Source organism: Hippichthys cyanospilos, chromosome 2, assembly GCF_059441005.1.
Source record: "Hippichthys cyanospilos isolate Australia breed blue-spotted pipefish chromosome 2, RoL_Hcya_1.0, whole genome shotgun sequence".
In the NCBI taxonomy this organism is placed as follows: domain Eukaryota; kingdom Metazoa; phylum Chordata; class Actinopteri; order Syngnathiformes; family Syngnathidae; genus Hippichthys; species Hippichthys cyanospilos.
Genome location: NC_142370.1, coordinates 33,299,304 through 33,324,247, shown reverse-complemented (window position 1 = coordinate 33,324,247; position 24,944 = coordinate 33,299,304). Strand labels below are relative to the sequence as shown.

Sequence of the window (24,944 nt, the reverse complement as noted above, 5' to 3'; positions counted from 1 at the left end):
AACACCCCCACCCCGCCCTCTCTCCCCCGGTCAAACGTACTCAAGTTACCGGCTTCCTCCTGTTGTTTTGAGCCCTGCGGTTTATCCCAGGGCGCTCCCACGCTCTCCCAAAGAAGAAAAACGGGAATTATTTGAGAGCCTCAAAAGTAGCGGGAGAAGAACGCTCGGTCGCCGCACGCTCACATTTAAGATGCGCGGCCGGTTTGTCACTTTTATGTTTGTTGTGCACGTTCCTTTTTTTTTGTTTGTTTTTTTCTTCTAAAGAGGTTTCAGGGCGGCTGAGGGGGTGAGAAAATTGGAAACAGAGCCACCCACAGTGGAAGTGAGTCAGCTGGATATTTAGCGGCGTGTTTACTTTGGAAATGGCAGAAATTAGACGGGCGATGTGGGGGGAGGAGGCGATTCGGAGGGGGGGGGGTCCTGAAAAAAAATGTCAGAAGAGGAAAACATTGAATTTGCATGTATTGGTTCAAAGCCATCCTAAATATTTGGAGTTCTTTGCTGAAAGTGTTGTTTGCAATTTAAAAAAAAAAAGTGTGAAAAAAGGATGACGTTTGAGGTTGTTTATAAAGGGAGGGGACGGATTGTGTCCATCTGGGACAATTCCAGCGCAAAGCTTCCCCACCCGCAGCCCCCCCAAAATATCCGTCCCTCCTCTTCCTCACACTCTTCCTTTCATTGGACGTATTGTCTCTTCATCAGGTGCAATATTTGGATAGCGACCTGCAAACGCCCCCCCCCCCCCCAAAAAAAAAAAAAAAAAAAATCTCTTCCTCAATCTCTCATTGCCTGCACCTGTTGTCTGTTAGCCAGCATGCAACATAAAAACGTTTCACAGTCCCTTCTTGAGATGACTTTTCTACCGCGCAAAACTTCTCAAAAAATTTTATCATGACAGATCAAAAGATTGATTTGCAACAACAAAAAATGGATTTTCTTTAATGGACTTCACAGATACAGTTGTAACTATTTGCCTTTTGCTTTAATGGAGACTAGTCCCGGAATGGTGGCTGTTTTATTTTGTAAATGGCCAAATAAGTCGAAAATAAGATTATAATATAACGTCGTTCACCGTATCCATCGCAAAGTTGCTCAAAGACGCTTTGTTCTTGAGGTTAGTTTGCCAAAGAGCTTTGCTATGGCTCACTGCATTAGCGTCCGTCGCAATCATTAGCTGTGGGTGCTTTGCATTGATGTGGTAGGCTACATTTGAGTTCCGTGCTGAGAATGCTTGTTAGAAAGGATGCATATCACTCTAACTTTCAATCAATCAATCAATCAATCAATCAATCAAATTTTATTTGTAGAGCCCTGAATAGTCCCAAAGGGCTTCGCAGGTGAAAGAGGTCATGATACTGGTCTACGATTGGTCAGCGTCACAGGGTCTCGAAGATGCTGGTTAGCTATTGGTCGGAGCGGGTCACAAAGATGGCTGCCTAAAGACTTGATCCTGTGTGAGAGGGCTTCCAATATGGTGTTTATCGTGCATTTTAGTGCTTAATTCCAACTTGAATTGGTTAGCCATGGGTCCCACCGCCACTTCACCGTTTTGACATCCTTTTTGTTTTTTACCCTTTGCATTTTCACCAAGCAGACCCCTCCTATCGGCCTGTAACCATATATAGTGGACCCTCGTGTTACAGCGCCCCTGACTTACGTTTTTTCATGTTGCGATGTGGAATACTGAGTTTTTTCGTCCCCCTCTTCTATGGTATTTTCCCGGCTTTGCGACAAAAACAACTGTCATGACCCCAGAGGGTTGGCTGTAATTGTTTTGTCTCCATCTGCAGGCGTTTTTAGGTAATTGCACTTATTTTCTGCTGCCGTCACAAGACGGAGATGCTGGTCTACTATTGGTTGGCCTCACTCGTTTCAAAATGCTGGAATGGTTTGTTCCATTGCGAGAAACCGTATTTATAGTGCATTTTTTTGCTTAGTTCAAAGTTGAAAGGCTTAGCCATGGGTTCCAAGATTGCTAGTGATGTAAAAGAGAGAAGTAAGAAGATGATTTATATGGAAACCAAGCTTGAGATAATCAAGAAATACGGAGCTAGCCTAGGCTAACCTCATAACAAAGGTGAATAAATCCTTTCTATATTTTTTATTTATGATGTTTTCTGATCGTATACATGTATATTATAAATACGTAGCACTTACTATACTATTTCGGAACCAATTTTGAAGACGTATGTACAATTTTGATGTTTATACCCGGGGTTTTACACGCATCAGCTAACTAACATAGGTTTGTATCGCCCGCCATGCGGCGGATCGGCGTTTCGATCCCAGCCACGGAAAGTTTGTCAAATTGTCCTTTATCTGGGCAGCCCGAGTCACGTCCCCGCTCTTCTTCCTCCCTCCATGTGTAACTGGCTCTGTGCGCAGCGATAAGAAGACAGCAATGGTGGCACTTCCTCTGGCCGCAGGAAGCAGGAAGCGTCCATTTCGACTCCAGCCTATCTGAGCAAACTCTGCGCCGGGTCCGCCGGGATCGTTATCGCTCGCCCATATGTGCGGGCGGACTCGGCCGCAGATGGGAATGTGCGCGATTGCTGGGGTGTCGGTGTCACCTGTCTGCGCGCGGGAAGGACGCGACTTGTTTGCTAAGCCGCCGGATGGGAAGCCACCTGGGAACGGGCGAACCCGGCGCCACTTTGACCTCGGGGTTAGCTCGCGGGTCAGAGGACGATTGGCAAAGGATTCCGCTAATCACGGCAAACGTTTGCTTATCTGCCGCTATGGCCGCGCCGCTCGGGGTTGGCGCTGTTGAGCTTAAGAAAACACAAACAAGCATTCATCACTTAATGAATTCCAGTTTCACCCCGGGCTGGGAGAGAAGGACGCAGGCTGACAAGATGACAAAAAGCGTCTGGGACTTTTCTTTGGTGAACTTCTTGTTCTGTTAACCGTTTGGCTGAGGAAGTATTTGAGCAAAGACAAAAGGTTATTATAATTAGAATAGAACGCCTACATCGCTGTTATTGCGGCTTCACTCCGGTGGACTTTAATTTATGACCGTAACCTTTTCTATTGCAGTTTTACACCACTGTTTTTAGTTCTTTTAAAGGGACACTGTGTAGGGTTTGGTTTGGCGTTCAAAGGACTCAATTAAATGATTATATATTTCAATAACTTGCAGATAAAAGTGTTCTCAAGTTTGTTTCAAATGTAATCTTAGGTCTTGTTATCATGAAATTCTATTGCATGGGGGGGTGGCACCCCTCCGGAGGCCGCCGTGTCTGTCATAGCTACGGACGATGGTAAATGCGGCACCTCCTGCCGTCTGTAAAGAAAAACGGTCTCAATCTTGCACGTTGTCCATTGAAGTCAGACCAATTAAAAAAATGGCAATTTGTTTTATTAAAAAAAAAAAAAACAACCTCGACAGCAGGTATACGTTTTTCAGGACAATAGTTTTTTTTTCTACTACAGGTTTAAGCCTCTATTTTTCTTGCCATTTTTTCTTTCTTTAAAGTCAAACTAGTCAAAAAAAAAAAATCAAATTTAGTTCAAGCTCAACTGTTTTTGTTGTTATTTTTGTTTTGCTGCCTACTTTATCGTTGCTCGATTATGGAATGCAGCCTGCTTTGGGGAGTGAACAGAACAAGAGTTTCATTGTGTGGTATTACTATGCATATAACAATAAGACGCTTGAATCTGGAAAAATGGTGAGCAAAAATAGCGATGCAAACCTGCAATCGAAAAGGTTTTTTTTCTTTTCTCACTTTTATTGATCAGTGAGTCAAGCTCACACCTTCACCTTCAGCTTTACTTTGAAATGACTTCCTTTTCACGGTGAGCTGCAAATGCGAAAAAAAAAATCATATCGCAAGCTGAAGGAAGACCTCGCCCAAAGGCAAAACGGGTCAAATAAACGGCGCGTAAAAGCCGATCGCCCTTTCTCAATAAAACGCAAAGATTTGCGGCGATTAGGAACGGGTGAAGATGTGAGCATAAGCTATGAGGGGGGTCAAGGGTCAAGAGGGGTGAGGAGGTCAGAGTGGGCCCAGCAGCTCTACTTAGAACAGGATATCCTGTGAGGAAAAGCCATCTGTCTCCCTCGTACGCACTCCGCTTGTGCTTCTTAATGTCGCGCGGGGGGCATGGCAAAGAGGCCGGGTGTAACCTTTCACTGCCAACGACGGGTAAAACACCCGCCCGCCCGCCCGCAAACTTTGCCTTCATCAATCATCGCTCACGGAAAGTGAGAGATGTCGCGTCCGCCCGCCGTCCCTTTAGGAAGCGGCCCGAGGTGGCCGCGCCGTACGTCCGTCGCGTCCCGCGTTGCGCCAAACGGCTTTGGCGGCCAAGATCAATTTCCCCGCCGAGACAACAAAGTAAGCGGATCTTATCTTGGGCGGGCAGACAGCGTGCGGGCAATCTGGAGCATCCCACTAGTGCTGGAAAAATACTATCATCTGCTCGCGCGCCGCAAAAAAGTGCCCTTTACATGGCGTACATTTGAACACATAGTTGTGCTCATAAGTTTATTTCAAAGTTTATTTGAGCACAGCGGGTTGTATATACATATTTGTATATGTATGCATATATGTATACTAGGGCTGCAAAATTAATCAAGTTTTATCACGATGATTATTATTAACATTTAAAAAGTTCAGCACTCTGATTACAAGTCAAATCGAGCACTTTGTCATCCTACCACAAGGGGGCAATGTTTCCCACATGTTTGCATGACAAACTTTTCTTTCCTGAGAATATTATTTACCAGTTTGTCACCTGATTCTTAATATTTACACTGCAAGCTGTCAATCGAGACCAATTTTGAAAAATCCAAAACTGGAATGAATTGATTTCGAAATGACCGAAAATGACATTTTGACTGCTAATTGATTCAAATATATATATATATATATATATATATATATATATATATATATATATATATATATATATATATATATATATTTTTTTTTTTTTTTAAGTTACTTTTGAGCAACCTCCATGTATTATCTATCATTTTAAAGGGAATGAAGTGTAGCATTAAACACATTTTGGGGTCAGTTGTTTTTTGTACGTTTATACTAAGCAATAATCGTTCATGACATTATTAGCAGTTATTACAGAACTGTTCTTATTAATTCCTCGTTTAGGGGTTAGGATTTGTTCATATGATGTTCATAATCCCAATCCTTACTTTCGGAAAGACAGCAAACTTTTTTGAATGAAAAAAATCCTATATTGTATACTTTGTCGTGAGTTTTTGAAGTTTTTGACATTGTCGACCGCTAGCAATGAATGCTCGATGAAAAATAGATCAAAAATGATCAAAACTCCTTCTGAGAAGCACCCTTATTTCTGTCATGACTAAATTCATGATCTCGCGTATTCTACTGCAGGAGGCGATGGTTGCCGTACGGGAACATTCTCAAGTTTTTTGTTTTTTTTTTCCAGCTGATTGTTTACAGCAATGCAGCGAGAGCGACGAAGCGGCGGTGAGAGACGGCTAACGAGAGTAGCGAGCTATATTTGGCCTGCGTGGGTTTTTCCTACACACGCAGACATACACAGACCCACAGACGTTTTTTTTTTTTTGTTTTTTTTTTTAGGCTTGCGCATTTGCATTCTGAGACTTTGAACTTCTTTTGTGTGTGTGTGTGTACTTTGCGCGAGCGGTTGATATCCCGGGGATAGTCTTGCGGTTGCCATGGTTTGCGAACAACTTTCCGCAACTCCAAACATCCCGAGGTCGTTGCGCATGGTTCGCCCGTCATCGTGCGCTTTGCGTGCGTCGTCGCCGGCCGGGGTTGACCTCACGTACTCTCAGATTCAAGCGTTCCATTCAGGAGATTGCGATTTATTCGATCCGTATTGCCCCCACCGTAGCGCTTATGTGCCCCCTCTTTTGAAAGTTGGGGTAAAATGAGTCATTTCGGTACCTCCTTCCAAATACCGTAATTTGGGACGATGAGCTGCGACTTTTTTCTCGTGATTTGAGCCCTCAGGGTTATAGAACGGTGCCGAGCGTTATCGGAAAAGGAAAAGTCAAATGAGTCATTTCGGTACCTCCTTCCAAATACCGTAAATTCGGGACGATGAGCTGCGACTTTTTTCTCATGGTTTGAGCCCTAAGGGTTATAGAACGGTGCCAAGCGTTATCGGAAAAGGAAAAGTCAAATGAGTCATTTCGGTACCTCCTTCCAAATACCGTAAATTCGGGACGATGAGCTGCGACTTTTTTCTCGTGATTTGAGCCCTCAGGATTATAGAACGGTGCCGAGCGTTATCGGAAAAGGAAAAGTCAAATTAGTCATTTCGGTACTTCCTTCCAAATACCGTAAATTTGGGACGATGAGCTGCGACTTTTTTCTCGTGATTTGAGCCCTAAGGGTTATAGAATGGTGCCGAGCGTTATCGGAAAAGGAAAAATCAAATGAGTCATTTCGGTACCTCTTTCCAGATATCGTAAATTTGGGACGATGAGCTGCGACTTTTTTCTCGTGATTTGAGCCCTAAGGGTTATAGAACGGTGCCGAGCGTTATCGGAAAAGGAAAAGTCAAATGAGTCATTTCGGTACCTCCTTCCAAATACCGTAAATTCGGGACGATGAGCTGCGACTTTTTTCTCGTGATTTGAGCCCTCAGGGTTATAGAACGGTGCCGAGCGTTATCGGAAAAGGAAAAGTCAAATGAGTCATTTCGGTACCTCCTTCCAAATACCGTAAATTCGGGACGATGAGCTGCGACTTTTTTCTCGTGATTTGAGCCCTCAGGGTTATAGAACGGTGCCAAGCGTTATCGGAAAAGGAAAAGTCAAATGAGTCATTTCGGTACCTCCTTCCAAATACCGTAAATTTGGGACGATGAGCTGCGACTTTTTTCTCGTGATTTGAGCCCTCAGGGTTATAGAACGGTGCCGAGCGTTATCGGAAAAGGAAAAGTCAAATGAGTCATTTCGGTACCTCCTTCCAAATACCGTAAATTCGGGACGATGAGCTGCGACTTTTTTCTCGTGGTTTGAGCCCTAAGGGTTATAGAACGGTGCCGAGCGTTATCGCAAAAGGAAAAGTTTAGAGCACAGGTGTCAAATTGCGGTCCTCGAGGGCCGGCATCCTGCACGTTTTCCGGTTTTCTCTCGCCAACACACCTGATTTAAATGATGAGCTCATTAGCGTTCTCTGCGGGAGATTGAGAATGATCCTAATTACATTTTCCGCAATTTCTGTAAAAAAAATGATATTGATACTGTAGATTTTATGGTTATAAAATCTTCGGCGTAAAATAAACGGTATTCATTTTTTTCTTTAACTATTAATGTAGAAAATGTGTGACCGTTTTCTTTTGCTGGTATTTTATCGTTGTTGTTTTTTTTACAGTACACTCAAATGAGCTATGCTAGCCAGCAAAATCGCGACTGTTTACAATTATATGGCAAAAGGTTTTGACGTCACTCTGGAAGATCTAAATAATAAGTGGAAATGTGCTTTATTGTATTATATTATATTATATTATATTATATTATATTATATTATATTATATTATTGTTATTATATTATATTATTTATTATATTATTGTTATTGTATAATATGATATTATTATGTATAATAACTGTTCTTTAACAAGTAAAAATAGATACTTTTGATATTTTTATTGAAATATCTGGTATCTGACAGGATTTTTAGTAGGTTATCTAGCCGCATCCCTAGTTTTCCAAATCCCCAAACTGGATGAGATATTCGTTTTGAATGTGCTTCTCTCGAGTAATTTTCCCAAAGAAGTCCGGCGTCGATCGAGGGGCACGAGAACAAAAGCTTTCGCTGAAAGCGGGGTGCAAGCGGAGGGTTTCGCGAAGGAGGTTTTCCTCGGGCACGGCAGGTGTGACATTTGATGTCGGGAGTTTGAAGTTGCCGAGGCCACACCCTCGCCGGATCACAAAAAGAAACAGATGTTCGAGCGCCTTGTTATTTCTTATCTCCGGCAATAAACAAAAATCCCTCTGCGCTTTCTTCTCCCCGTCCGGCATTTCCCCTCCTCCGTTTTGTTTCTTTCCTATCAACGCGTCCAGTCTGTCTCTCCCCCTCCGTTCGCTCGCCGACTTTTCTTCTCATGCGGCATTCTTTACATTCCTGTTGGCTTCTTAAGGGGAAGGACCCCGCTGGCAGGCCAAGGCCAAACATTATTATAGTGCTCTCAAACTTTTCCCCCCTCTCTTCATTTCTTTCTTGCAGCCTCTACCCCTACACTGATCATTACGTATCAATGCACGAATTGTCTCCTCTTTACAATCTTGCCCTTATCCTGCTTACGTAATTTGATCCCACAGATGGAGGCACTTTGTACTTTGTGTCTAAAGAACTGGAAATGCGGCTTATTTTCCCTGATAAATGAAACTGGAGCCACTTCATGGGAGCTTTTAAGCACGCTGAAATGGTGATTTCTCGCCCCCAAGTGTTATTTTGCTTCAGTGATGCATTTCTAAGCATTCCTTGTTTTTGTTCTGCAAACAGGTAAAAATGACTTGAGAATAGGGCGGCGCCATGACGGCCAAAATAATAATCACAATTATTTTGGTCAATATTGAGATCACGGCTATTCGTCATGTTTGGTCAAACATGTCTATTTATTGCCCTTTTTTTAAAAAAAAAAAACAAGCGGGATATAAACAATACTTCAAGGTGTGATACTTACAAATAATAATAAACTAAAATAAATAATAAAACAATAATAAAACAAATGGCACAGAGGGCTGAGTGCTAACCACTGAAAAAAAAAAAGCCTACTTGGAACCAAGCACATTATTTACTTTTAAGCAAATTTTCATGAATTAGCAGTCAAAATGTCATTTACGGTCATTTCAAAACCAAATTATTCCAATTTGGGATTTTTCAAAATGGCCGCCAAATCCATTCCAATTTTGGATCTCAGTTGGATTTTTCAAAATGGGTCTCAATTGACAGCCAGCACTGTATACATTGGGAATCAGGTAAGAAACTCAATGCCATTTCACACTGGTAAATAATATATAAGAGGCTTTTGTCATGCAAACATGTGGGAAACTTTGCCTCCTAGTGGTAGGATGACAAAGTGCTTGATTTGACTTGTAATCCAAAAGAGTGCTTGTGATTGAAAAAAAAAAGTGCTCGACTGAAAGCGGGTGTGTACTGAAAATACCAACTGCAACATCCTCTCTTTAATAGACTGGACATACACCAATATTTATTGCCATTATTATATTTATAGAAAATGGATAGACAGATATCACCAACAGAATACCGCAGTTCAAACTTGAAATCAACGCTTTGATAGCTTTCTGTCTGCCATTTTTTAATTCATAGATGAATTTAGTGAACATTGCACACGCTGCACATAAATAATATATACGATCATATTACAAATACGGTCATATTTACTGTATACCGCATATCAAATTTACACGTCACAAACTTTTTATACAAGATCTTATTTAGACATATTTTTTAAATATATTTAATAATATATTTTAAAACTCAGCCATTGATTCGCATCTTCAGTTCTTTCATTGGTTCATTTCATTGGTTGATAGTAAAAAAACAAAAACAAAAACAAAACAGCAGATAAGCCGCGCTGGGCTCAAATCATGAGGAAAAATCCGCGGCTTATAGTCCCAAAAATACGGTCATTATTATTCGCACGGCTCCAAATGGTTCTTGTTTGAAATAGTATTTAGTTGTCTGGGTTTGTCAATGGAATACGGATCAAAGATTTTGGACTGCGGGAACGCACTTGCAGCGCGTATCCGTGCGTGTATGCATCCCGCTCCCCCCGTGGGCGGTTGCTCGCTCGCTGCGCTACTTTTTTGTCACCATGTGGTTTTGTTATTTTCAGCTCCAAACCGGATGTGATTCAGACTTCATGGCAGATTGTGTAATCCGACGTAGCGAGCGCGTAGACGCATTGCTGAGCGCGTAGCGCCGCACGCCCACGCGGGGAGGTGTTCCGAGAAAGGTGCTCGGGTTCCCCCCGCTGCACGACGACACCCCAAGCCGAGCGAGCGGACGGCGGACCCCCCGAGCGAGGTCGACGCTCGCACGCCACTCGGTTTCGATATTGCTCGGCCGCCCTCCGCTTAGGTTGGAAAATAGGATGAACGGCGCACAAATGGTTCGGCTCTGTGGAAACAAAGAACGTAAAGTGGGGGGGGAAACGCTGACGGGCGTGGGCGAAGCTCGACGTAATTCATCGCGCTCGGCCCCACGTCGCAGTTCGCAGTCACGAGTCGAGAATGCCGCGTTTCCTCGCCACTTCACTTTTTGCGGCTTCGGCGCTTCGTCTTTTTTCACTTTACAGCGGCGCCCGTCATATGTACTACGATAACACCCATGCTCAGGCCTAATTCTGGAGTCTGGAGCGGTCTAACGGCCTGTTAATACTCGATCTTGTTCAGCCTCAAATTAAAGCGCTTTTGCTTAAAACTAAACCACTGCTTGTTCACTGCTTGTTCCGTTTTATGTCCCCCTACATCGACCTAGTCGTTATTTAAAAGCGTTTCGGCAACAACTCTTTACGACTCTTACGAGCTTTGCGCTTGTGGCTGTGAGTGACAGAGCTGTACAGAGATGTGGGGGGGGGGTGAGTGGATGTATCAGGGAATGACCCTGAAACAACGCAGGATAAGCTCGGCGATCCGTACGTCCATCCAATCATTTCTATAGCCCCTTATCCTCACGAGGGTTGCTGGCCAGCTGGTGCCTATCCCACCCGCCTTTGAGCAGTAGGACTTGTTGCCAATTACAGGGGACACAAGGACAAAGAACCATTTACGCACCCAATCCCACACCTAAGGATAATTTGGAGGGTCCAATACCCCTATCATGCATGTTTTTGGAACCAGGGGTGCTCAGAAAGAGACACACACAGGCATGGGGAGAACATGCAAACTCCACATAGGAAAACCGGGCCCAGCTGGGATTGAACCTGGGACTTCTGAATTGTAAGACAGACGTGCTTAATCAGTCTCCCACCGCGCTGCCCGTGAGCCTGGCCCTTTAAGAACACATGCGATGCATGTAGACAGCATTAGGAGTGTGAAAGGAGTACCCGTTTATGTTTAGATTACAGAGATAATGTGAAATTGCTTTCTTTATTGATATATAGGGTGACACCCCCGACTTAAAGTATGACATAACGTGATGTTTCACTCATCCTAGAATTTATTTTATGGGTAAAATTGGGTTGTGTTAAAGAGATAGTGTGTAAGATTTAGACCGTTCTTCATGACGGCCAGCAGTAGGTGCTGCATTTACCATTGTCCTTAGCTAAAACAAACATGGCCGCCTCCGGAGAAGAGCCACCCGTCATGTAATATAATTTATTGATAACTAGACCTACGATTATATTTAAAACATACTGTTGGTCATTAAGAACACATTCATTTGCAATTTTTTGAAATCTACAATCATTTAATTTATTCCTTTTTAATGAAAAACGGTTTAAGTCTTACACACTGTCCCTTTAAAATAAACTTAAAAAATAAAATGAAAAAAAAAAAAAACACATAAAAGAGCCAGACTCTCAAACGTCTCTTTTTCACTTCTGGCGGATGTGAATTTGACTGACGGACAGTAGACAGAGCCCCAGAAGAGTGAATTCCAGTAAATGACGAAAGTGCTTTTCGTGGCCGCTTCACGCTTTTACTATGATGATAAAATTCAGCCCCTAGAAATCGGCGCCGATTGGCTGTCGCGCGCATCCAATCGGAATGCGCCATTGAAAAAAAAACAATGCTCCCGGTCCGAGTCAAATCTATTTTGGGTTGGTCCCGCCTTGCTCGCTTGCTATTTCTGTCGGCAAAGAGCGACGGCGGAGGAGGAGGCGGACCAGGAGGAGGAGAAGAAGGAGGAGAAAGAGGAGTAGGCAGTCCTGGAGGGGGCCGGACTTTGTTTTAGCAACTTCATCGCGACTACTCACTTTTCTTCCTCGTCTTTCAAGCGCCCGCGGACGACGGCGCCGCCACCTCGGCTCTCGGATGTTTTAGCTGGATATACGCTACCTCGAACGAGTTTTGGATCACGCGGCTCGGATTTTGTCTTGCAAGGTAGGGGGGCTGCCGCGCAAAGTTGCTTCGTCTTTCTCCTCTTGCTCGGCGGCGGAGTTGTGGAAGTTGCTGGTGCACAGGTGTTTTCACCCGCAGCCGTTTCAGTGAGACGTTCAATGACTTGTTAATGTGTGGTCTTTTTGAGATTTCGTGTAGTACGTAAAACAGGGGAACGCATACGACGCTGTTCCGAGTTCATTTCGGGGGGCAATTTAAAAAAAAAATATTGTTTATTATGTCGTCTAGTATCAGAGTTCAGTTGTGGTTGTTTATGTTTCGAGTGCACGTGATTCAGCATTCTGTCTCTTAATTGGTCAAGCCATACCTCCGCATTGTGTCATTCCATCACTCCTATCTGGGGTTAAATATTATACTTGCAAAGTCTGGCCAGCAAGGTGCGTATTGCGGAGGAAAACGACACCTCATAAACTTTTATCTGCCTTTGTTGGCTGCCTGTCGGTGCTGCAGCAACTTCTCTAGAATTTCTTTTTTTTTTTGGAACCGCAGAAGACAGGCTTACTCACGTGCAACGCAGAAGCGAATCCACTGCACTTTGCATGTCCTTCGAGCTTCACCTTGTCTTCCGTTTTATGTCCCCACAGATGGAATCAGTACCTAATAAGAGCAGCATAAAGATCTAAAGAAGGGCCAGCCCAGCATTTTCCTTCCGTGCCAGGTATGCAAAAACCAATGACTTTGTGATGTTTCTCTTGAATTAATTAAAAAAATGGGCCACGGCTGTCACCATAGAAACGTTCATGTGCAAAAATGCCGCCAGTCCACAATAACACCCTTCAGGATGACATCTTGTCCTCCATACTTTTTTTTTTTGGGACAGCGCACAGTCTCTGCACGTCTGTGGTGACAGCACTTTTTCCAGCATGCACAATGATCTAAGCTTGTTCGATTGTGAGGGAACGGCAGTAAAAGCGCAGAGCAGGTGTCGACTTGTTTGGAAAGACGGATGTCACCTGGTTGTGTTTTTTTATTTGTGTGCATTCAGTGATGGAGTGTCAGTGCAATAACACGTGTCAAGATGAACTGCAAGGTGCACTTTCTTTCTTTTTTTTCTTTATACGATAATATACAATCCAATAATAACAAACCCGATATTTGGTGGAATCTCCATTGCGCATCTGTTCCGAGATGCTTAAATTCCAATTGTTATTTTTTTATAGGCAACTCTGCATGCATTTTTTAAAGAAACAATGTTTGATGCCACTTTTTCAGACCGCTATCAGTAGAAGTCCCGCCCCCCAACAAAAACAAAAAACAACAACATAATTAATAATATATATATATATATATATATATATATATATATATATATATATATATATATATATATATATATATATAATGTGTATTTTTTTTCCCAGACAGGCTACGCCCCCTTTATGTACAAAAAGTGTATGTACAAAAATGTGTGCATGTACAAAAATGGTAAAAATTCCATAAAAGCAATATTATTATGTCATAATTAGATTATTATGACTTTTGAAGACTTTTGCATTATGAGACTCCAGGCTAAGCCAATCATCAAAGTCATTGAAAGGCTTGCAACAGTTATAAGTTGGTCGCTAGTGCCACTTGGTGGTTTTGGGGTCTCAACGCAAAAATTTCTATTCGCGAGTTGCCGTTAAAAGGTTTAATGCAAAAATCGGGAGAAATGCCGAATAAAACATCATCTAAATTTGACATCTCTAGGGCGTAACCCTTGACCTCCCCTTTGCAAGCGTTTGCGTGGCATCTTGAAAGTCGGCATTTTTTGACGATCTATGCAATATTTTAGCCTCCTAGTGTCATCAAAAACATCAAAAAGCCTGAGTTGGATCAAAATTTGCCCCCGGGGTTAATTAAATAAGGCTGTGGATGGGTTCAATACCGATACCGTACTTGGTCGTGGTCTTCGCCCATCCCCGTTTTAAGTAACCTTCTTGTCACGCAAGTGTAAAAAGAATTTAACCGTAGTGCAGTGAAACCATCCATTGGGTTTCATATACTTCCAAGTCCTTTCATGTGTACAAGGCGATAACACAGGCCACAAAAATAAAACTGAAATATAATATTGTATAAGTACGTAAATTAGTTTAACGTTACGCTATGGTTTATATTTAATTAATGTATTGCAATAATAATTGCTAGACTGCTCTGTATTTTTATTGCAGTTCACTGACCGTGTTAGCGTATGGCGATTTGACTTTGCCGTCACCCATCATTTAGACACTCGCTAGCTTAATCGTCGTGTGATTAGCTGGTGTGGTAAAGTATTTCTTGTAAGAGGTTTTGATTCAACTCCAGTAGATAACGTCTTTGTGAGCATCATTTACTGATTCTAACTCAATTTGGAAAGTTGAATAGAATTATTTTATTTCGATTTAAGATATTTTGCCGGCTCGGGTTTCCCCCGCGCATCTCAGATCCCCCAAATGTTTAGCTCCGCCCCCTCGGAAGCCGGTTAGCCAGCTGTTTCTTTGTGTTGTGCCGTCCTGCTCCGAGATGCACATACGTGCGTGCGTCATGGCACTGCGTTCGATCACAATGGACGTCCGGCGTATGACGAGCGTATGCTAGCTCTGCACTGCGCTGCCTGTGCGTGCGTGCGGGCGGGCGGGCGGGCGCATGTGTGCTCCAGTGGAAAAAACGTCGGGTGAAGTCACGGCCGTGGCTTACAGCATCTGGTTACATGTGCGCAATTGACACTGGCTCTTTCACCATTGTCTCCCACTTGAATTAGTTTTCCTTACACACCCTATTGTTCAAAAGCTCGCAACAATCGTTCAGTTGCCAGCAAAAAACACGAAACCCCGACATTGCGCACGCTTGGAGTATGGATCGGCTGGTTTTTACTTTTCCCAGGGTTAGGTAATGTGTGAAATTAGCAAATGTGAAATTTACATGGGTGTATATATATAGAGAGAGAGTGAGAGAGAGAGAGAGAGAGAGAGAGAGAGTTTTCTTCGTCCCCTCTTTACAGCATTTTTCCCACTTTACAGCATCAACAACTGTCATGACCTGTGGGATTGGCTGTGTTTCTTTTGTTGCCTCCCTCTTCAGGCTTTTTGGGTAAATGCTCTTATTTTAAGTATTTTAATCCCAAAGACGTATTATTGCATATCTGTCATGAAGCTGTGCATTCAGTTGTATTTATTTATTGGTTTATGAGTTTATTTGGTTGTGAATGAGTGCAATAGTCCAAAAGTATTGTAAACATGTCTTTTCAACCACTTGTTGGTGATGGTTATTCTTGTGATTTTCTTTATTTTTTTCAAAGTAGTCTCTCTCTCTGTCTCTCTTTGTTTCTTCCTCCCCATGTCATGTATTGTACTGCATGTCCTTCATATATGGTACAGCACTTCCACATCCAGTGAGATTTATGTAAGAACCAGTCAGTCCTGTCCCTATAATGCCCACAAAGAGACTTAAAATTCTTGCAACAATCTCGTAACAAAAGGAAATATGACTTGAATCAGTTCAGGGAATGTGGGCGAATGCATACCGAAGTCCACGTGTCCTTTCATAGTTTTGATGCCTTCATTGAGAATCTACAATAGAAATGAATGAGAAGATATGTCCAAACATTTTGGTCTCTACTATCTCTCCTCTTTTGGATGTGTGTGTTTGGTTCTGGCATTTTTCAAGCGTTTCTGATAGACTGCTACTGCACCAAAAATTGACTTTTTTTACACTTTTACTCTGTTGTTTTTGCCTTCCGTGCCGATTTTTGAACCAAGCAAACCTTAGGTGGAAAAGTTCAGCGTTCGTAAGTGAACACAGGGGCCTCTTAACCTTTGCTGATCATTCGGTGCCACCAACTCCCGTGGGCTTAGTGAGCACAGAAATCTTGCGGGACCGGGTCTGGTAATGGCCGTAACAGTAGACGGCTATTTTTGACCCGCCGAACAAACGGCTCGATTGTGCTGCCTCAAGGTGCATGAAAGCACTTGATATGCCACTGGTAATGTGTATTATACTCCCAACGGGGCTGCCAATTCTTCAGCGTGCCAGTCTTGCATTTGAGTACCGCCTTTGAAGTTTGCGTAGAATGGGAATACAGTGGGCCCCCGTTTTACGAGATTAATCCGGTTGGGTCGTAAGGCGAATTCACCGTGTGGCGGGCAATCCAAACCTATGTTAAATAGCTAATGCGTTTAGAACCCCTGGTAAAAACATCAAAATTGGTCATATATATTCAAAATTGGTACCAAAATAGTAGAGTAAGTGCTACATATATTTAATATACATGTATACAATCAGAAAACATCATAAATATAAACTATAGAAAGGATTTATTTACCTTTTGGGTGGTGCTCGTTGCGCCCATATTCCCTAGTGAGGGTAGCCTAAGCTAGCTTCGTATTTCTTGATTATCTCAAGCTTGGTTTCCATATAAATCATCTTCTTACTTCTCTCTTTAACATCACTAGCAATCTTGGAACCCATGGCTAACCCTTTCAAGTTTGAACTAAGCAAAAAAATGCACTATAAATACGGTTTTATAACCACTTGCGGTAGAACAAAACTTTTACCATTCCAGCATTTTGAAACAAGTGAGGCCAACCGATAGCAGACCAGCATCTCCGTCATGTGACGGCAACTAAGTGCAATTACCTAAAAACGCCTGCAGATGGAGACAAAACAAATACACCCAACCCCCTGGGGTCATGACAGTTGTTTTTGTCGCAAAGCCGGTAAAATACCGTAAAAGGGGGGGACGAAAAAACTCTGTATTCCACATCGCGACATGAAAAAAAATGTAAGTCAGGGATGCTGTAACACGGGGTCCACTGTATATGGTTACAGACCAATAGGAGGGATCTGCTTGGTGAAAATGCAAAGGGTAAAAAACAAAAAGGATGTCAAAACAGTGAAGTGATGGTGGTTTATCTTTCCACTCTATTTTCTAGGAAATTCACTGCTTTAAAGCGTGAAATACTGAATTCATCTGAATATTACACTGCAGAAATTGTGTTTGTGTTTTTTCTCATCGTGGCTCCCCAAGCTATGGAGTTAAAAAAAATTGCCGAAAAAAACCCCACCTTAGGTGGTAAACAATAATAAACGTTTTTGCAAGGCTTTCACATTCTATCGACTCGCATACCGTCGCGTTTTACCGTTTGATGCATACCGTCGATATACGGTCGTAGGAGAATTATGGCCTTGAGAAGTCCTTCAACAAATCACCAACAAATCAGAACTAATATGTTGACAATCTGTCTGTTTATTGTGGTGAATTTCAAACAATGTGGTAATTAGTTACAAATATCTTCAGTCTCCAGCGTGTCTTTCTATACATCCATTCGAAATGTACCAAACAAGTCCAAGGCCTCGTCCCGTTGTCTTTTTCGTCATTTGTTTTCTTTTTGTACTTTTCCTCTCGCTGAGAAAATTGCTCACAAGAAGTGACAACTGGCTTTAAGAGGTTGCCAAAAGGCTTTTTTTTTTGCTGACCATTTTAGAATAGCGAAGGCAAATCGGGAGCAATGGAATTATATCTGCTTTGACGTATTCAAGATCAAAACTAGTTTTGATGATCTTTTAAGACTTTGGTATGTTGTCAAAGCAATTTGCAGTGACTAAATCGAATTACTGGATTATTTCAACGCTGCCCTTCCAAAAAGTGAAAGCGTTTACTAACCGTTTTGCCATGCTCCAGTCAAGGCTCGTTTTTAAATGTCTGGAACTGCAGAAGAGAGCTTGTAACACAAATACACCGCAAATGGGTAATTTGACATGATTTGTCATTGAAATAATGTTGTTTTACACGTACTGTATGGCGGTTTTTCTTCGAGTGATTTGAGGGAATTATTCGAGTTTGACATTTTTATCCAGCATGGACAGATTTTCAAAGGTAAATGGTTAGTTGGCCTCGAATGAAATATGCGATAAATTCTCACCAGGAACTATTTATAACAAATTTCTAGGCCGGCGGGTTGTGTTATTATTTTAGCTAATGCTAAATGCTAACGTAGTCCTTTTCAAATAGTTGGCCGGGGCGCGATGCGATGCTGGGGGTGGGGCGTGAAAGACAGGAGCAGGCTTAAAAGTTAACATTTGTTTAAAGTGTTTTTATATTCAATTTTTTCTTTTAATTTTAAAAAAGATACAAATTTAGGTGTGCTTATGCAATTTTTTTTCTTGATATGATCTTATTTACGGGCACTATGGCGTGGGGGGGTGCAAGATGTTTTCTCTTTCCTATCGGGGGGTGCGACAAAAAAAAAACCTAAAAGCGACTTTAACGAAATCTGGCACTTTTGAACACAAATTTGCTGTGGTTTAAAAACCATTTTGGACCACCCTCAGGTGCTTGAGTCCATCTGTTTCCATAGAGGCGTAAAGTTCAAAATTTACGTCGCAAACGCTGATGCGAAAACACTTATCTTGAGCCTTGTTTCATCTTTTTTGAAGCACTCTGCTGGTGCTACTTTGTAGTGATTTCCACCATTCAGTTTAAAGTGCGGACCCAGTTAAAAGAAACCGGACCGGGCCTGCAAACTCGCCGAGTATCTATCCGGATAAGTCATTTCACGCCGTTGCGCTTATCACCCGAAAAGCCTCCACCGCTGATAGGAATTCTTTGTAGCGACCAATCTGTTCACCGCCACCACCACAAGCCGTCAAAGCGTCAGCCACCGCGTCGCCACTTTTCATTGACCTGCTGGTTCTAACGCCGGATCAATCGCTCCTCCAATCCATCACTCTTACTGCTTGTCTTGCCTTTGGCCGAGGGGAGGAAACTGACGTTTGGTTACGCCCCGGACGGATGATTTGAAATGAATCATTTGGCTTTGCGATAAGCCTTTTATTCGTAAGCGATTATTAAGGTAAAATCTGTTAGTCGGACGTGTGTATTTTGGGTCGGGCGCGATAAAGGTTGACCATCTGCGCGCTGTCCGTGAGCGTGTCAAAAGATAAAGTGGGGTTATCCCTCAGAGTTAGCTGCTGTGTCGAGAGGCTTTATCTGCATCGTGTAATGCGGAGAATGTGTTTGATGTGAAGGGGATCAGCAGAACAAGAGCGGGAGCAAGGAAGTCAAAGAGAAAGATTCGGGGGATAGATAAAGGAAACTTAGACGTGATTTGAATGGAGGATCTAAGATTCTAACGTAAACTTCGCTTGGTGGGCAATCTGATAGTTAAGGTGAGAGAGAAACAAACAGGAAGTTACACACACGAGTGGGGGATTTAATATTAACTGAAGTATTTTTGGTTTCCCCGCATTATGTCGCAGTTGAAAGAAACGTTTTGGTCGAAGAGCAATTCTACAATTCTGCCGGCATTTAACTTATCAGTTGGCAAAGTTAAGTCAAGCGCAGTGCTCTGGTTTGCCTGCGTCCAAGACGCGTCGTTTTGGAGAAAAAAAGATACGCATACTCTTGAATCAACGAGCGTCAGTCAGACTCAGTTTTTGTTTTTAAGATCAAAATATCGATCGTCGTCCGTTTAATCTTATATTCTGCAAAACGTGACCACTTTGGAACATTTTTGACAGATTCGGCCGCCATTTTTGTTTCGATCTCACAAGTCACGTTTCTTGTTTTGTACCTAAGATCTCGATTTCGTCTGCAGGATCTCGTTAGTGGAAAAACATGCCTGTCAAAATGTTATCTTGAAAACCTGAAACAACTTCGACTTGGCAATTCTTCGAGTATCAGTGACAAGTCAAATAATACACAATCACGTAGCAATGTGACAGAACCTAAAAAGTGAAAGCCAAACTCCTCGGAAGAGCGAGAAGAACAACAAAACCGACACGTTGAAGCTCATCAAACGAACGCGCCAAGTCAAATGCAGACTTTTCTTCCAAAATGTAAAAGTTATCAGTGGCTGCCATTCTAATATTTGAACAATTGTTAATGTGAAATTTACTAATATCTCTTGTTGGTTTTTGCTCTCATCTTGTTAACGCAATTTGAACCTTCAATTTACTTTGTCCTTTTCATTGTGCAATTTTTGGAACTCCAAAGATTTGTATTGGTAGCCATAACTTTTTAGTATTGCGAGTCCCAGGAATCCAGAAGAGTAACACTTATATATTTGGTCTGTGTGTAAAAATTATGTTTACGTACGGCCAATGAAAATAGAATATGGTGCTATAGCTTCTCATATTGGACCCTGGATGGCACCCACAAAATGACATACTTGACACCTCTTCTTCTCCTCTTCTTCTCCTTGGCGTTTAACACTTCGTAGGACAGAGGACTTTTTACTTTTATTTTATTCCTTTATTCTTTTATCCCTATCATTTTTATTCGCTATTTTATTCTTTTTATGCTTCATTTTATTCTATGTTTGACCCTTACTCATTTTTCTCATCAGATTTAGCGTTTTATGTCCTTGAGCTTTTGTGTCTGTTTTTACGATTGTTTTATTTTATTTTTCTGTACAGCACTTTGGTCAGCTTTGGTTGTTTTAAAGCGCTTAACAAATAAAGTTGGATTGGATTGGATTGGACAGAAAAAGTCGAAAACTCATAAGGACGTAGTCACGATGTCCCGTCAAATACGGCAGCTAATACGGACGCTAATTCTAACGCGAATGCTGGTGACGCATTTCACTTCCTGTCACTCAAGCGATCAGCAAGCAATTTCGTGTGGCAACTGGTCAATTCCCCTTGTATTAAATTTCACCAACGAAAACCGGATGAAAAGACTCACGAACATGACTGAAGTAAACTAAAACGTTCCAACTTTTAGTCGTCTTACCCCGAGGACTAAAAATTTTTTGACCATGCCTAAAATTGACAAAAACTAAAACAACAGCCTGACACAGGGACTAAACTTGAACTAAATCAGGCCGTCAAAAACCCCACCCAAGTTCTGTCAGGTCGTCCGTGCGCCGTGTTGTGTTCCAGACCGCAAGCGGATCCGAAGATGTCAACACGGCTGTGAGTTGACATGTTGTCTGAACAGAAGTTTGCGTAAAGTGTCATTTTCACACCTGGTGGCTCGGATAGAGGCATGCTAGGCGTGTGTTGTGTGTTGTGTCTGGCTTCAGGCTAATTGCGCTACTGAGTCAGGTGGAAGATGACAGGGACACATGGAATGTTTACACAGGCGTTTTATGAGGCATGTGAGGAAAACCGTCGCATTATTAGCATGGAGTTGTAGATTCTCGTATTAGCAGCGGGGAATTGAATACATCGCATTGTAATGATATGTTGTTTCATACTGAGGTATGAAAAAAATGATGTCATGACATAGTTTCGCTTGTACAAGAAAGGCCGTTTATTTCCGACTGTTTTTTTAGCCCTTAAGCTAAAGCTAACACAAACGAGCGATGTTCAGGCTAGTCTACCGTTATGGTGTAGAACAGTGCTTCTCAACCTTGTTTGAATCTCTTGTCTTTTTTGTTTTTCTTCAACCAAGTGCCCCTTTAACCCTCCTTTTTTGTTGTGGTTTTAATATTAAAGGAAATGTTGTGTATCATTATTATTGTTGTTGTTGTTTGAGATATTGGGTATTGGGGCATGTGTGAGGATTTTTTTTTCCAGGCTTATGCTATGCCCTTTTTTTTGGCATATGACCATGTTACCATTTTCATCTATCTATCTATCTATCTATCTATCTATCTATCTATCTATCTATCTATCTATCTATCTATCTATCTATCTATCTATCTATCTATCTATCTATCTATCTATCTATCTATCTATCTATCTATCTATCTATCTATCGCTAGCTTGATTGCTATCTCTAGCTAGCTTGGTGGCTATTTCTCTTGCTACCTTGAGTCTATCTATCTATCTATCTATCTATCTATCTATCTATCTATCTATCTATCTATCTATCTATCTATCTATCTATCTATCTATCTATCTATCTATCTATCTATCTATCTATCTCTTATTGTTGTTAGTTTTGAACAAGAGATCTGCTTGACCGATTACATACGACCAACATGTCTGATAAAAATGGCATTTGTACACGTTTATATTAGTGCATTTTGAAAATTTCTGACAGGTATCTTAATTAAGATAAACACAGGTCAAATTGACTCACGTATATTACTGCTATTTCTGAGGGAGAAAAAAAGCAATCACAAGATTTGTCAGTTCGAAGGTTTCCACACGCAAAAAAATTGTTTCTGACACTTTTGGATTATTGAACACACTTTTGGGTCACATTGATCCAAAGACATTATTGTCGTTCCTGAGTAATGTCTAATTAAAAAAAAAAAAAAAAGCCTGACTCATGACAATGTGCATACATATAAAACTCAACAAAATAAAGGCATGCAACGTTTTTGCAAATGATTCTTTAAACAATGTAGCAATACCCTGTTTCATCTTCCAATTAATTTGCTCTTAACTTGAAAAAAAAACACAGTTTTCCTGTCATGGGATTAACATGGCATTGAATTCGATTTGCTGATATGTGCAGGAACCCTATTAAAATCTTGCGTACCCCTTGAAATTCCTTTACATAGTCCCAGGGGTCTTGGTACCTACAATACGCATGAAAATAGGTAAATAATGATGGTTTTCCTTCTAATGACAAGCCAGGATACCAACCCAGTAAAGACAGTCAATTCCGACTTCAGATTTGTTTGAATTATGAGACAGTTTCTCCCTGAGGAATGGACAGGAATTCAATTAGTCACTTCAACAGTCAAACTAGACTTATGTAAATCTTTTTGTTTTTTCTTCTTGGAACTGAGCAGCCCAGCTTAAAGCGCATGTGACCTTCACTTCCACTACTAGACTGTTCATACAGATCCTGTATTGCACAAGACTCATTAAGCAACTTTGTATATGCGTGTGCGTCCTTCGACTTTTTCAGATTTTTGTTCTTATTTGTCTTTTACCTTGGTAGACAAGTGATGAAGCTTGAGGGAATTTTCTTATGGTCATTATGAATTTTTTTTAAATATATTTGCCCGGATGAACCCATGTGAGGGCATCTCAGATTTGTGATCATCAGGTGGTCCCTGCAAAACATCTGCCTGCAAATTCTAAAATGTGCACATGTAGCATCGCAAAAGCAGCCGCAGTCAGCTGAAATAACCCGCACTGGCTGTCTTCTATTACATTTTTACATGGCTGTTAGGAACGTTGCCAACCGAAATATTGAATTTATTTAAGCTCACTTATGCGCTCAGTTTTCCCACAGTTGAGGTTTGCATTTGTCGCCTGGAATGCTTGAAAAGGCTCGTTCTGCTTTGCTTTTACAAAGGCGAGCTGTGTGATGACAACCGTTCATGCGAGCAAACATATTTGTTGAAAACAACAAATAACTGTTATTAGACGTTTTATTCGACAATTTTTTTCCACAGCCCTCGCTTTACATTGTGACCCAAAATGAGGTGGACCTGTGTCGTAAAAGTAACCGTCAGTGGCTTGTTTTGAACATATTTGAGTGGGAAACATAGTTCTCATATTCGGAGAAGGAAAGAATGGAGATTTTTTAAAATAATACATAGATGTCCATAGTCTGATCAGGTTTTTATTTCAAAGTTCTTCCTTTGTATTACGATTAGCTGGACAAAGCCAAGTCTCCAGTTGCTGCTGACCTGAGGACCAGATGTATGGTGCATTCAAATGGCGTCGGGGATTTCAAATTCTCACAGAATAAAATAAACATGGATTCTATGTTTATTAATAACTCCAATCATAAAAGCATCATTATTCATACTTGTCAATAATGTCACATTTAAGAAAAATAAACATTGCTTCAGGCACCTGACGATCTTAAAAATATTGCCTTAAAAATTTGAAAATTGCTCTCCAAATTCAGTCAATGATTCACATAACTGCTCTGCAAAAATAAATAAATAAATATATGTGTGTGTATGTATGTGTGTGTATATATATTACTAATTATATTACAAATAAATAAATAAATAAATAATAAATATATATATATATATATATATATAATATATATATAATATATATATATATATATATATATATATATATAACTAATTATATATATATAACTAATTATATCATAAATAAATAAATATATATATATATATATATATATATATATATATATATATATATAACTAATTATATATATATAACTAATTATATCATAAATAAATATAAATATATATATAAAACTAATTATATCATAAATAAATATATATATATATATATATATATATATATATATATATATATATACATATATATATATATATATATATATATATATATATATATATGATATAATTACTGTCAAGAAATGCTGTTTTTTATACCATATGTCTGAAAAGTTAACTTCAGAGGAAGAAAGAAAATGAAGTGAAATGTAATGGCAAAAGCCTTTATGTAAAATAGTTTTCTTTCTTTTTCACATCGGCCCTCTCTCTCTCGTACCACAAAGCAGAAGTGTGTTCATGTTTCCCATCTCTGACGTGCAACAGAAAAGAAAATGCTGAATGAGTGACCCGACTTGTGAATTGTTGAATGTCGAAGCTCTACCTAAATTTTTTATTTTTTTTTCTGTGCCTTGCGAGCAAGAATTTGATCGGAGATGATGACAGCAAACTCATCTCACTGCACGACACGCGAAGAAGCCGTAACGTTTTTTATTGCCTTTCCCAATTGCCATCACAAAAAAGAAATCATATTTAAAAACAATAAATGCACAGATAGACAAACAATTTAATTCTTTATCCCCCCACCCAATAAAGCAGTGAAACTCTTCTTCGCTTGCGTCTGTACGGCTGAATTACACTGCCCCCGGAGGCCACGGTGTGCACATTAGATGGTTGCACATTGAATGGGAAAAGCTCAAGGGCACTGCGGCAGCGGCACGACAACAACAGCTGGTGTGGAGAAAGGGGAGGAAATGTGCATCTAAACTCAGCTCTCAAACAGGAAGCCGCCCTGCTGCTCTCATTGTTGTGTTTTTATAGACTCGACTTCCTGCTTGGCTCCACCGCTGCCCCCCGTCGCCAC

General features: G+C 41.0%; 1 protein-coding gene across 4 annotated transcripts in view; it reads left to right on the top strand.

Moving 5' to 3' along the window:
• hdac7a (histone deacetylase 7a) overlaps positions 1 to 24,944 on the top strand; it is an 81,776-nt gene that overhangs the window by 18,905 nt on the left and 37,927 nt on the right. For 3 of the 4 annotated variants that reach the window (XM_088407678.1, XM_088407680.1, XM_088407679.1), the window contains exon 3: positions 12,635 to 12,708. The gene's annotated coding sequence lies outside the window, so the exon portion shown is untranslated. Of the gene's footprint in view, positions 1 to 11,835; positions 12,033 to 12,634; positions 12,709 to 24,944 lie in introns of those variants that run through there. The other variant, XM_088407677.1, reaches the window with a different exon arrangement.